This window comes from Leucopleurus acutus (genome assembly GCF_964270905.1).
Source record: "Leucopleurus acutus genome assembly, chromosome: 17".
In the NCBI taxonomy this organism is placed as follows: domain Eukaryota; kingdom Metazoa; phylum Chordata; class Mammalia; order Artiodactyla; family Delphinidae; genus Leucopleurus; species Leucopleurus acutus.
This window is the reverse complement of record NC_139159.1, coordinates 49,913,468-49,924,591: the sequence shown is the minus strand read 5'-3', so window position 1 is coordinate 49,924,591 and position 11,124 is coordinate 49,913,468. Positions and strand designations below refer to the sequence as shown.

Here is an 11,124-nt window from a genome sequence, read left to right as displayed (position 1 = left end):
TAAAATTCACAAAACAGCAGAATGCACAAATCTTAAGTATATCATTTGACGAGTTTTGACAGAAATACAGCTGTGTAATCCAAACCTTTAACAAAGATGAGAACATTGCCATCAAACCCAGAAAATTCTCTTTTGCCCCTTCAAACTCCATCCCTCACTACCCACAGAGGCAACCACTGTTCTGACTTTTTACTAACCATATAGATTAGTTATTATGTAAACCTATTCTAGAACTTCCATAGGCATATATAATGTATGCATTGTATTTTTTGAAAGGCTTCTTTAACTCAGAATGTTTTTGATATTCATCCATTCATCAGTAAATTGTTACTTTTAACTGCCGAGTAGTAGTCCATTATATGAATACCTTGCCTGATTTTTTTTTAAACAACTTTATTTTGGAATAATTTTAGATTTATGGAAAAGTTACAAAGATAACGTGGAGTAACTTTGTATTTCTCACCTAGTTTACCTTATTATAAGAGGTATCCATAGTACATTTGTCAAAATTAAGAAACTACTTTGATACATTACGGCCACTTAAACTCCAGACTTTCTTTGGATTTCACCAGTTTTTAATGTGCTTTCTGTCCAGGGGCCAATCCAAGATACCACACTACATTTAGTTGTCATGTCTTCCCCAGTCGTCTCTGATTTGTGACAGTTTCTCATGTCTTTGACAGTCTAGAGAAGTACTGGCCAGATACCCAGTAAGGTGTCCCCAATTTGGGTTTGTTTGATATTTTTCTCATGATTGGACTAGGGTTTGGGGTTTTTGGAAAGAATACCCAGAACAACTTGAAAAGTCATCGGTAAAGGCAATGTAAGTTGTTCAAAGAAATACTGATAGTTTGGGGGATACTAAGTTTCTGGGTAGTTACTGTCAAAGTGATGGGAGGTTTTTGGTGATTTATTGGCCAGCTGCTGACTCGGTTAACTCTAGTTTTCCCTGTGCTGTCTGCCAAGATAGTGTAGAAACGGACATTCTCTTCAAACAGTTAAGGAATTTGATTGCAGTGTTGTACACGATCCAACTGATAGAAACACCATTCTAAATGAGAAAAATTTATCTTTCCCTATACCTTCTATTTTTGCATATCTTTATTTTTTTATAAATTTATTTATTTTTGGCTGTGTTGGGTCGTCGTCGCTGCGCACGGGCTTCTCATTGCGGTGGCTTCTCTTCTTGTGGAGCACGGGCTCTAGGCGTGCAGGCTTCAGTAGTTGTGGCAGGCGGGCTCAGTAGTTGTGGCTCACAGGCTCTAGAGCACAGGCTCAGTAGTTACTGTGCACGGGCCTAGTTGCTCTGCGGCAGGTGGGATCTTCCCGGGCCAAACTCACGTCCCCTGCGCTGGTAGGCAGACTCCCAACCACTGAGCCACCAGGGAAACCCTCCATATTTTTATTTAACCTCCTCTTACAGTTTATCTTGACTGTACAGATGAACATTCAGTTCATCCTGTATGTAAATGGCCCTGTACCCCTTTTATTTATATTAAAGGGTACCTTTCAAAGTTTAGAGTCTTCATTTCCTACTAGTATCTTTTTCATTAGGTGGAAATATTTTAGAGATCCTGCTGAAGAACATTCTTGAATGTCTGAAGTGTAATGTTCTCAATATTTCACAGTACTGCTCCTGGGTTGCATTAAGCAGCAAAATAGCTATTGATCTATAGCGGGTCGGGGTGGGGGGGATGGATGAAAATGTCTCAGCCAGGATAATTATCCTATTCCTTAGAACAGTTTAGAGTAAACTCTGTCTCTGTCTCTAGCGTGAGTCGGCTTTTAATTTACTTTTAAAATTACCTTGGTTTGGGAAGAATTGGAACGTTTGTTTTGGAGTACTTAGTTGGAATCTAACGTGATGATATAGTCACTGTTGCATATTAGTATGGATTTTTGACTCATTGTCCATAAGTGTCATTGAGCATGTGAGCAGGATACCCCTAGTAGATTGAAAGAACATTTTACCTCCCATAAGGGTGCCTCTATCCTGGTTGAGATGAGATACGCTTAAGATTGTCTAGAGTGCTTCTGAAATCTCAGATTCTTCTAATTCCTAAATTTCATTATTTTTCTGGTTCCCTTCTTACCACCCATCTTCTAGCAGATATTGTCAGGTTGTATTACCTTAAGGTAGCAATCACTGAGTTACAAATAGAAGTATAGATGTAGCTGTTTAGGTTAGAGGTGATAAGTCTATCCTGTCAAATCATAATAGGTAAAAACCATTTCTAAAACTTATTTAGCATTTTGTAGCGTGCCAAGCACGTTCACATTCATATGTTGTTCCTAGTGATAGTAGAGTGACTTAGGTTGGGAATGAGGAGGAGGTAAACCTTAAGAGGTTACTTGTCGGATACGTAAGGCAGGTCTCAAAAGTTATTTCACATGTGTACTTAGTGTATTAGCTAAGTCACAAAATGTTTTTCTTTTGGATATGTAGTAGGATTTTACACTTAAGCAAAGAAGAACTTAGAATTTGGAGAGTAGAAGAAGGCTTGTGGGTAGTTTCACACTATTAGATATACATATAAAACCTTGCACACACACCAGGTTAGTGAGGGCACTTGGACATCTTAAAATTTGAGGCCACTTAGAAGTTTGGGTTTTGGAGGACAAATAAAAGCAAAAATGAAATTCGGTGAAGGCTGGAAACTGAGTAGGTAGATAGAGTAACTTGGTAAGATGACCATGACCTCAAATTCTGTCAGTTCTGTACTCTAGCAGCTTGGAAATGCTTACTACATAAAAAAGTACTTGGTACTGTGATAAACCCTTTGGAAACATCATTTTGTGTAGTGTGCTTTAATGAAACACTTCAAACTAAAACTTCTTCCCGCACTTAATCTTTACATCAATTTAACCTTCTTGAAGCGCCACCTAACATTTTTTACCACTGGACTTATATATTTTTATTTTCTTCTTTAGGGCGAACTTTCTGACCAAGTATACAACTACCCAGAGGGCCTAGGAGAAGTGCTGTATAGAGAGCAGTTCGACTTCAACGCTGAGCCACCTTGGGAACCTAGCTGATGATAGGGGGGTTCCATCTCCTAACTTGTCCATGTAAGTATTTTCACATCTGCAGAGTGTGAGGGAGGGTCTTGTAAAGTAGAAGTAAAGGAGAGTGCTTGTTGCTCAGTCTTTTTCAAAACTTGAAATTGTATTTACCACTTACACCCCACCCCGCCCCCCACCTTTTTTTTTGGCCCAACTGAGTGGCTTGAGGGATCTCAGCTCCCCCACCAGGGCTTGAACCCAGGCCATGGCAGTGAGAGAGCCTGAAATCATAACCACTAGGCCACCAGGGAACTCCCCCACTTCCTTAAAGTTGATTCAGTTGTATGCATTGTTTACTAGTGGCTGGATCCTTATTTACTATATCTAAGTACATACTGCAGGGTAAGTTTTAGGAAATCTTACTATTCCAGATTTTAATATAAGTTGGAGAGGTGGTTTTTTGTTTGTGTTTTAATGAGGTGTGGGTAGTAGTTTAGCACGCCATTCAATCATTTAACTTGTTAGATTCAAGTATTTGGAGTATTCAGGTATTCAATACTTGAATTCAAGTATTCAGGCAAAAAATTCTGCTCTCCATTCCACTCAAACCTCTACCACAGAGCATGAGATACAAGAGGTGAATCTTAGTTCTTATTTTTCTAGTTATGAGCATCTTGCCAAATACAATGTAATTTCTAAGAGTTTATGTTCTTTTTCACAAAATGACTTTGTATAATACTCACCTGGTAGAAAAACTGGTTGTTTTTAGAGGTATTACTGAGAGATGGTACATGTTTATCTCTCAACCGGCTACCGTCCTAAGATATTTTCAGGGATAGTTTTTGACTATAGTTTTTGACTATACTTGATTTTCTGTGTATGGATTTAACTTTGAATTTAAACCTCTGTGCCCAATGCAGTTCCACAGTAAACTGTTGTTCGAACTTGTGCTGCTAGATTTGTGTGGTTCATTTAAAATTTATTATTATTTGTAGATTTCTTGCAATTGAAATTTGGGTTTTGGTGTTGAGGTTTGGATGTCTTTAAGTGGGCTAGAGACTTGGAGGGAGTAACGTTAGAAAATTTCAGGAAAGAGATCTAATTGGAGGGTGTATGTTAAAGCAGACCTTTTCAACACATTTACTGTTAACCTCAAATTACAATTTTAGACTTCTTTTTTTAAGTCTAAAGAGAAAGGGGGGAAACAGTTTAAATAATACGAATTCTTGAAAGTTCTACTGACTTGGAACCCAGGCTGGAGGGTTTCCTGTACTCCCATACTGGCTTTCTCCTAGCTGTGTGAATTTGAGCATATTGCTTATTTTTTAAATCACAGCTGTAAAATAAAGTTGAACTAGAACAGTTCCTTTAACTGTAAATTGATACAATGATTTATCTTTTTTTGAGGGTTTTAATCGCCCTTTGTTAATGCAGTGTGTGGTCTTTGGAACAGTAGTATTAGCATAACGTAGAATAGAACTGCAGACTCTCAGCTCCACCCAAACCTGAATCAGAAATCTGCATTTTAACTAAGTGGCTTGTATGCATATTAAAGAGAAGTACAGTTGCCACCAGTTCACTGCCAAGCCAGTTATCTCTTTAATTTTTGTTAGTCATCTATTCTCCTTCCAGCATATCTGATGTTTTCCCCCAAGTTGGCTTAGAGATATAAAACTTTTTTGAGTGGGGTGTAGTTGACTCCATAGTTGAGAGGGGAATAGATTCTAAGTTGGAAGTTTCATAACAAGCTTCATGTTTTAAGCACGACCATATTAAAGGATAAGATTTTTATTTCAAGTCTCTCTTTTTTTTTTTTTTTTTGCGGTACGCGCGCCTCTCACTGTTGTGGCCTCTCCCGTTGCGGAGCACAGGCTCCGGATGCGCAGGCTCAGCGGCCATGGCTCACGGGCCCAGGCGCTCCGCGGCATGTGGGATCTTCCCAGACTGGGGCACAAACCCGCATCCCCTGCATCGGCAGGCGGACTCTCAACCACTGCGCCACCAGGGAAGCCCCAAGTCTCTTTAATGGAAACCCAACTTTGCATTATATTTTATATTTCTACTGGTGTTTCCTCTTAGACTTGAGAAACATTAGTGAGCTCATACATTTATAAATGATTCTGCCAACTCAGGGAAAAGTCTTTAAGGTAATTAATATTGTAGAACTCAAAAAGTCTGTAATTTCCACCTGTTTTTTTGTTTGTGGAGGCGTAGTGTATATGGGCACAGGTAGAAAATGCTAACTGAAGGTTCCGGCAGCCAAAGTGACTGACTTATTTATTATGCCCAGGTACAGTGTATATTATGTTAAGTGAAACTTTAGTTCTTGGTGCTTTGCTATAAAGCTACAGCCACAACCCCTTATTCATGTAATTCCAAAATCCAAAAGTTAAAAAAAATTATATAGCTTCCTTGATGTGACCTAACCTGATTTGGGAACAAAAAGTTGACCTGAATCTGAGCTAATTTGAGGCTATTTTTATTTTGACTTATCCCGTTTAGTGCTAATATTCCTAATTCTGCTGCCTCCTGGAGAGCATTAAATAATATATTAAACGTATATGTACTAAATTGCCATTCTAAAATCTGAGAAATTTTGAATCCAAAAGGATGTCTTGCCCTAAAGGTTTCTTGACTAGAATTAGTAAAGGTGGCAAGAGAAATTGTACATTCCAGAAATGTCCTTAGATATCAATAGCTGTTTGCAATACTAGACATTGAAATCCTGATATTTCCTGTGGAGCAACAATACTGTTTGGAAAATTAGAAGTCAAAGGATTTAACACACTGGCCTTCATGGAAAACACTTAGCACATAGCACTGCAAAATGTATAATTCCATGACCCATGTTATGCTTCCAGCACTCCAGTAGGATTTCTGTGCAGGTGGTCTAAGCTCTAGGATTTGGCTTCAGAGTTAGGTTTTCAAATCCAGGTAACCATCTGAATTTTTAGATAGTTCATTTCATTAAGTATATGGAAACTATAAGCTGCTTGCATAGTAAAATTTTTTCTTTTGGATATGTGTGTGGTGTAATGTGTGAGCACTGTAAAGATATCATAACAAATGCTTAAGCTTAATAATATCTCAGATTACTGAAGGGCTCTAATTGTGGAAAAGTTTTTGTGTACGTTTTAAATTTCTTAGGCTCTGTGCTGCAGTAGTTTTTTCAGTGGGCTATATTTTCAAGTTATTTTAGCTAGAGCTCCAATTATAATTAATAGATCAGCCTAATGGAAAAATTTTAAAGGCTGTTTCAGAAAACTAAATTCTCTTGTAACCAGCTGCTTTTATTAGCAGATCTAGTGATGACGTCAGATTGAGTTAATTATTAACATATAACTTTTAATGTTTTGTTTCTAAGAATAGAAAAGGGATTCAATTAATTGATTTGTCTAAATGGACAAATTTTGTCTAAAATTTTAAATATTTAAATTACCAATATTTGGTAATTTAAAGATTCTGTGATGTAAGCAAATTCACAGAACTTTTATTAATGGTTTTTGGTGCTCTTTGACCACGAAGACGAATAAAACTATCATTGAAAATACACAGATTTAGGGACCAGTTTTTAAAGTATGTGTATCCCCTTGGCATGCAAAAAGTAGTATTCAGTGGTGCCTCATTGCTTGTGTAAAATAGCAAAAAAGCATTCTGTAGAAGCCCAATGGGAGTAATAGGATGTTAATGGGTAAAACGGTTTGGGGGACATGGTATTCTTTCTTCAGGCAAATTTAGGCTTTTCTGGGGGGGCCAAATAGATTAGAAAGCAGTGTAGACCATTTTTAAAGGGAATAAAATTGTTCTTGCATTTATTACAGAAGATAGTGAGCTGAGAAAGTTAATAGTCACTACCAATCTGTGTATTCCATTACACTCCCTTTGGTCTTAAATTCAGAGTTTTTGAGTTTGGGGTTTTTCTTCTCTGCCCTCAAAAAAGCATTTAGAGACACTTAATTCTTCTGATTAGGAGTAAATAAGGTATTGTGTAAACTGTACGTCATAAGCTATAAAATCTAGGTAAGTGGTAGGCTGCAGGTTTAGGCTGGCCATTATTCAGACCGGCCTAAGGAGGCCGTTGCAAGTGCAATGCCGTTGTGTTGGTAAGGCCTAGAAGACACAGATGATTTTGTCCTTCACCTCCATTCCAGGGCCATCCGTGCACACTGAAGCAGTTTGTCACAACCTAACTGAAACAAAGATTTGGCCATCCTTTTTTCTAATCTAGGGAATAATGTGAAGAATATTATGGCATAAGTAGAAAATATTTGTGCAGCGTACTGAGTTGCAAGGATTAGGCTGATGAAGTTCGGCCTGCCCAACCCATACCGAGCCACCATGAGGTCTTAAATGCCTGTAACTGAGTGACTTGCAGCAGGAGTCAAGATGATAAAACCCTTTTGGGATGCTCTGCTCTGAACTTTTCCACCTTTCTTCATTATCTTATGTAAGCACACATTTCATTTCTCTAGGATTTACTTGGTGTGGAGTTTTGACCTTTCTTTCCTTTACTGTCTAGTTTTGTAAACTTGTGAATTGATCTTTGTTACCTTGAGCAAAATTATTTGGGGGTACCATGGTTTTTGTTCTTGTTTTTTTTATCTGTGATGTGTGTGGACTTGATCCTTAGAAGTTTAAAATTTTTTATGAAGACAGCATTCTCTAGAACTGCTCTGTTCAGTACAGTAGCCACTAGCGAGGTAGCTATATAAATTTAAAGAATTCAAATCAAATAACATTAAAAATTCAGCTCTTCAGTTACTTGGGCACATTTTGAATGCTTGGGAATTATATGTGGCTAATGGCTATTGTTTTGGACAGTGACAGAATGTTTCAATCATCATAGAAAGTTCTGTTGGACAGCATCACTCTAGGATAATTGTTACTGTGAATGTGAGTGGTATTAGCCATATTAATCTTAAAATACCTATTAATAAGAATCATAAGAATTACACATTCTCTTCTTTCTCCTTAGGTTTGTCTAATAAACTGTTCTTGACAGTAGGGGCTTTTCAGTTTTATATTCTAGTTGAATTCTTTAGTTGCCCAGCATGTTCTTAAGATCCAGCTCCCTGCTATACTTCATGTGCTCATACAGACTGAACTTAATATTAGGTTTACGTTGAATATATGACTTCAGATTATTTTTGATCTGTTTCTTTCTTTTGGCGGGGGGTGGCTTGTAGGATCTTTGTTCCCCAACCAGGAACGAACCCTGGCCCCCTGCAGTGGAGGCATGGAGTCCTAACCACTGGACCGCCCGGGAATTCCCTATTTTTTGTTTTTTACTGCAAAGATACTGTGGTGCCCAGTTTATAAAGAGCTCCTAAATAAGTATAGTCTCTCTTTAGTTCATCATCTAGGTTCAGCATGGTTGGCATGTTATATTTGGCATGACCAAGAGTAGGATGGGATATCCTAGTATGTTGAACATGGATACTATAGCAAAATAAATAAAACTCAAAATGAGAGATATTTGCTATCCCAAATTCATGAAGAGCTCTTACAGGTCAATAAGAAAAAGCAAAAAACATGTAGGGAAATGAGCAAAAGGCTTAAAAACAATTTTTTTTTTTTGCGGTACGCGGGCCTCTCACTGTTGTGGCCTCTACCATTGCGGAGCGCAGGCTCAGCGGCCATGGCCCACGGGCCCAGCTGCTCTGCGGCACGTGGGATCCTCCCGAACCGGGGCACGAACCCGTGTCCCCTGCATCGGCAGGCGGACTCCCAACCACTGCGCCACCAGGGAAGCCCTTAAAAACAATTTTTCACTAATAACAGCAGTTTCTACTCCCAGGTATGTGGCCCTAGACTGTAGCACACTGCTTGGTTCTTCATTTGTGGATCAGCTAGTTTGCAGACCACAACTTGAGCAGTGTTCCCCTTGGGTACATAAATAACAGCAAGAAATTATATTATGGTGTTTATAAACAGTATAGCAAAAAAATGGGACAACCTATAGGTCCTCTTTGGATAAATAAATGTTGTACATCTACAAAGAATAGTACACAGCAATGAAAATTAATAGATGGGACTCCAGTCCCATCTATCTGTGTGAAGGAATTGAAATTATAAAGTTGAGCAAAAGACATCATAGTAGGAAAACAACAGTGACTCCATTCATGGTTCAAAACCAGTAAAGCCAATGTTTTAGAGGGCAGATAGAGGAATAAAAAGATTAAATAACAAGGCAATGATGATTGGAAAAGTCTGAACATGCTTATTCTAGAGGAGATGCGACCACTGCTACCTGTAAAGATGTTTAGGGGCTTCTGAGGTATTCAGTCTTCCTTAACCTGGTGTTTACTGCAGTCATTGTAATGGACACATGCTTTATATAATAAAAATAAATTTTCCTCTTGGTGAGGTGGCAATGAGATCTGCCCTAGGGTAATCAAAATAGTAGTTAAGTGCATTTATTTAAAAGGTTATTTCCTGTGCTGCACCAGGAAAACTAGAAAGCTTGAAATAATATGGTTATGTATTTGCTGCTATTCATGTTGCATTATAATAGTTATCTGTAATGTTACTACATTTTAATCACCATAGGGATTTACATATTTCACTTATGTACAGGTACATACTTGCTCCAGAAGAAATTTAGTCTTCACATCAGATAGTCAAGACACATTTTCTAAGAGAGCCTAATCTTGTCAAGTTCACTTGCAAAAGTATATTGCTATGAAAATCCTATATTTCCATTTCCTCATTTAGATGTATTTTAGAGTTTAATGTGAGGCATTTCATTGGGCAGCCTTTACCCAAGCATTTCAAACTTAGCCTGTTGGGCTCATTTCCTTTAGGATTCCCCCCACCTTTATGTATTTCCTATTCATTCTTGTTCTTGTCTGTTTTTTTTAAAATAATTCGTCAGCAGTCACCTTTAGTGTTCTTCCTCTAGAGTTAGTTTTTTTCAACCTTATCAGCTGAAAAATAAACTTAAGGGTGTTTATTGCCATTATTGGCTTTCCTCTTGCTGTCAATTAAAGCAACCCCTGTCCTGATGATCCTAAGTACTCAGTGTAGGCTGTTGTTGTTATCCATCACTTTTGGTCCAACATGGCAAAAGTTCATATGGTCTTATGATCACACAATTTATTGGAACTTCTACCTACTAGTTCTGATAGGTAGCTTCCTGGAACTGCCTTCCTGGAGGCCTGCTCCAGACCTCATGTTTGTAGTACCAGTGTCATCCCTTCTGGCCGATTATTTCCAAAGGTATTCTCTGTGGTAAGTAACATTTTTCTGTGGGATGTAGAATGCAGAGGTGACTTTGACAGCATTGTGTCTATTTTTTTTTCCCCATTGTGTCTATTTTTAAAGCTGTGAGCTGAGTGCTAAGTCATCAAATGCCTATGTAAAAGTAATAATAAAGGTAGATTAGAAAACTACAGGTGGAACTACCATGTGGCCCAGCAGTCCCACTGCTGGGCATGTACCCTGGGAAAGCCATAATTCAGGGAGAGTCATGTACCAAAGTGTTCATTGCAGCTCTATTTACAATAGCCCAGAGATGGAAACAACCTAAGTGTCCATCATCGGATGAATGGATAAAGAAGATGTGGCATATATATACAATGGAATATTACTCAGCCATAAAAAGAAACGAAATTGAGCTATTTGTAATGAGGTGGATAGACCTAGAGTCTGTCATACAGAGTGAAGTAAGTCAGAAAGAGAAAGACAAGTACCATATGCTAACACATATATATGGAATTTAAGGAAAAAAATGTCACGAGGAACCTAGGGTTAAGACAGGAATAAAGACACAGACCTACTAGGGAATGGACTTGAGGATATGGGGAGGGGGAAGGGTAAGCTGTGACAAAGCGAGAGAGAGGCATGGACATATATACACTACCAAACGTAAGGTAGATAGCTAGTGGGAAGCAGCCGCATAGAACCGGGAGATCAGCTCGGTGCTTTGTGACCACCTGGAGGGGTGGGATAGGGAGGGTGGGAGGGAGGGAGACGTAAGAGGGAAGAGATATGGGAACATATGTATAACTGATTCACTTTGTTATAAAGCAGAAACTAACACACTATTGTAAAGCAATTATACTCCAATAAAGATGTAAAAAAAAATAATAATAATAAAGGTAGAAATACCCTTAGGCTTCT

At 38.3% G+C, this 11,124-nt stretch overlaps 1 protein-coding gene across 3 annotated transcripts in view; it reads left to right on the top strand.

The window, feature by feature from the left end:
* AZIN1 (antizyme inhibitor 1) overlaps nucleotides 1-11,124 on the top strand; it is a 32,360-nt gene that overhangs the window by 1,879 nt on the left and 19,357 nt on the right. For all 3 annotated transcript variants that reach the window (XM_082858480.1, XM_082858478.1, XM_082858479.1), the window contains exon 2: nucleotides 2,932-3,069. The gene's annotated coding sequence lies outside the window, so the exon portion shown is untranslated. The remainder of the gene's footprint in view (nucleotides 1-2,931; nucleotides 3,070-11,124) is intronic.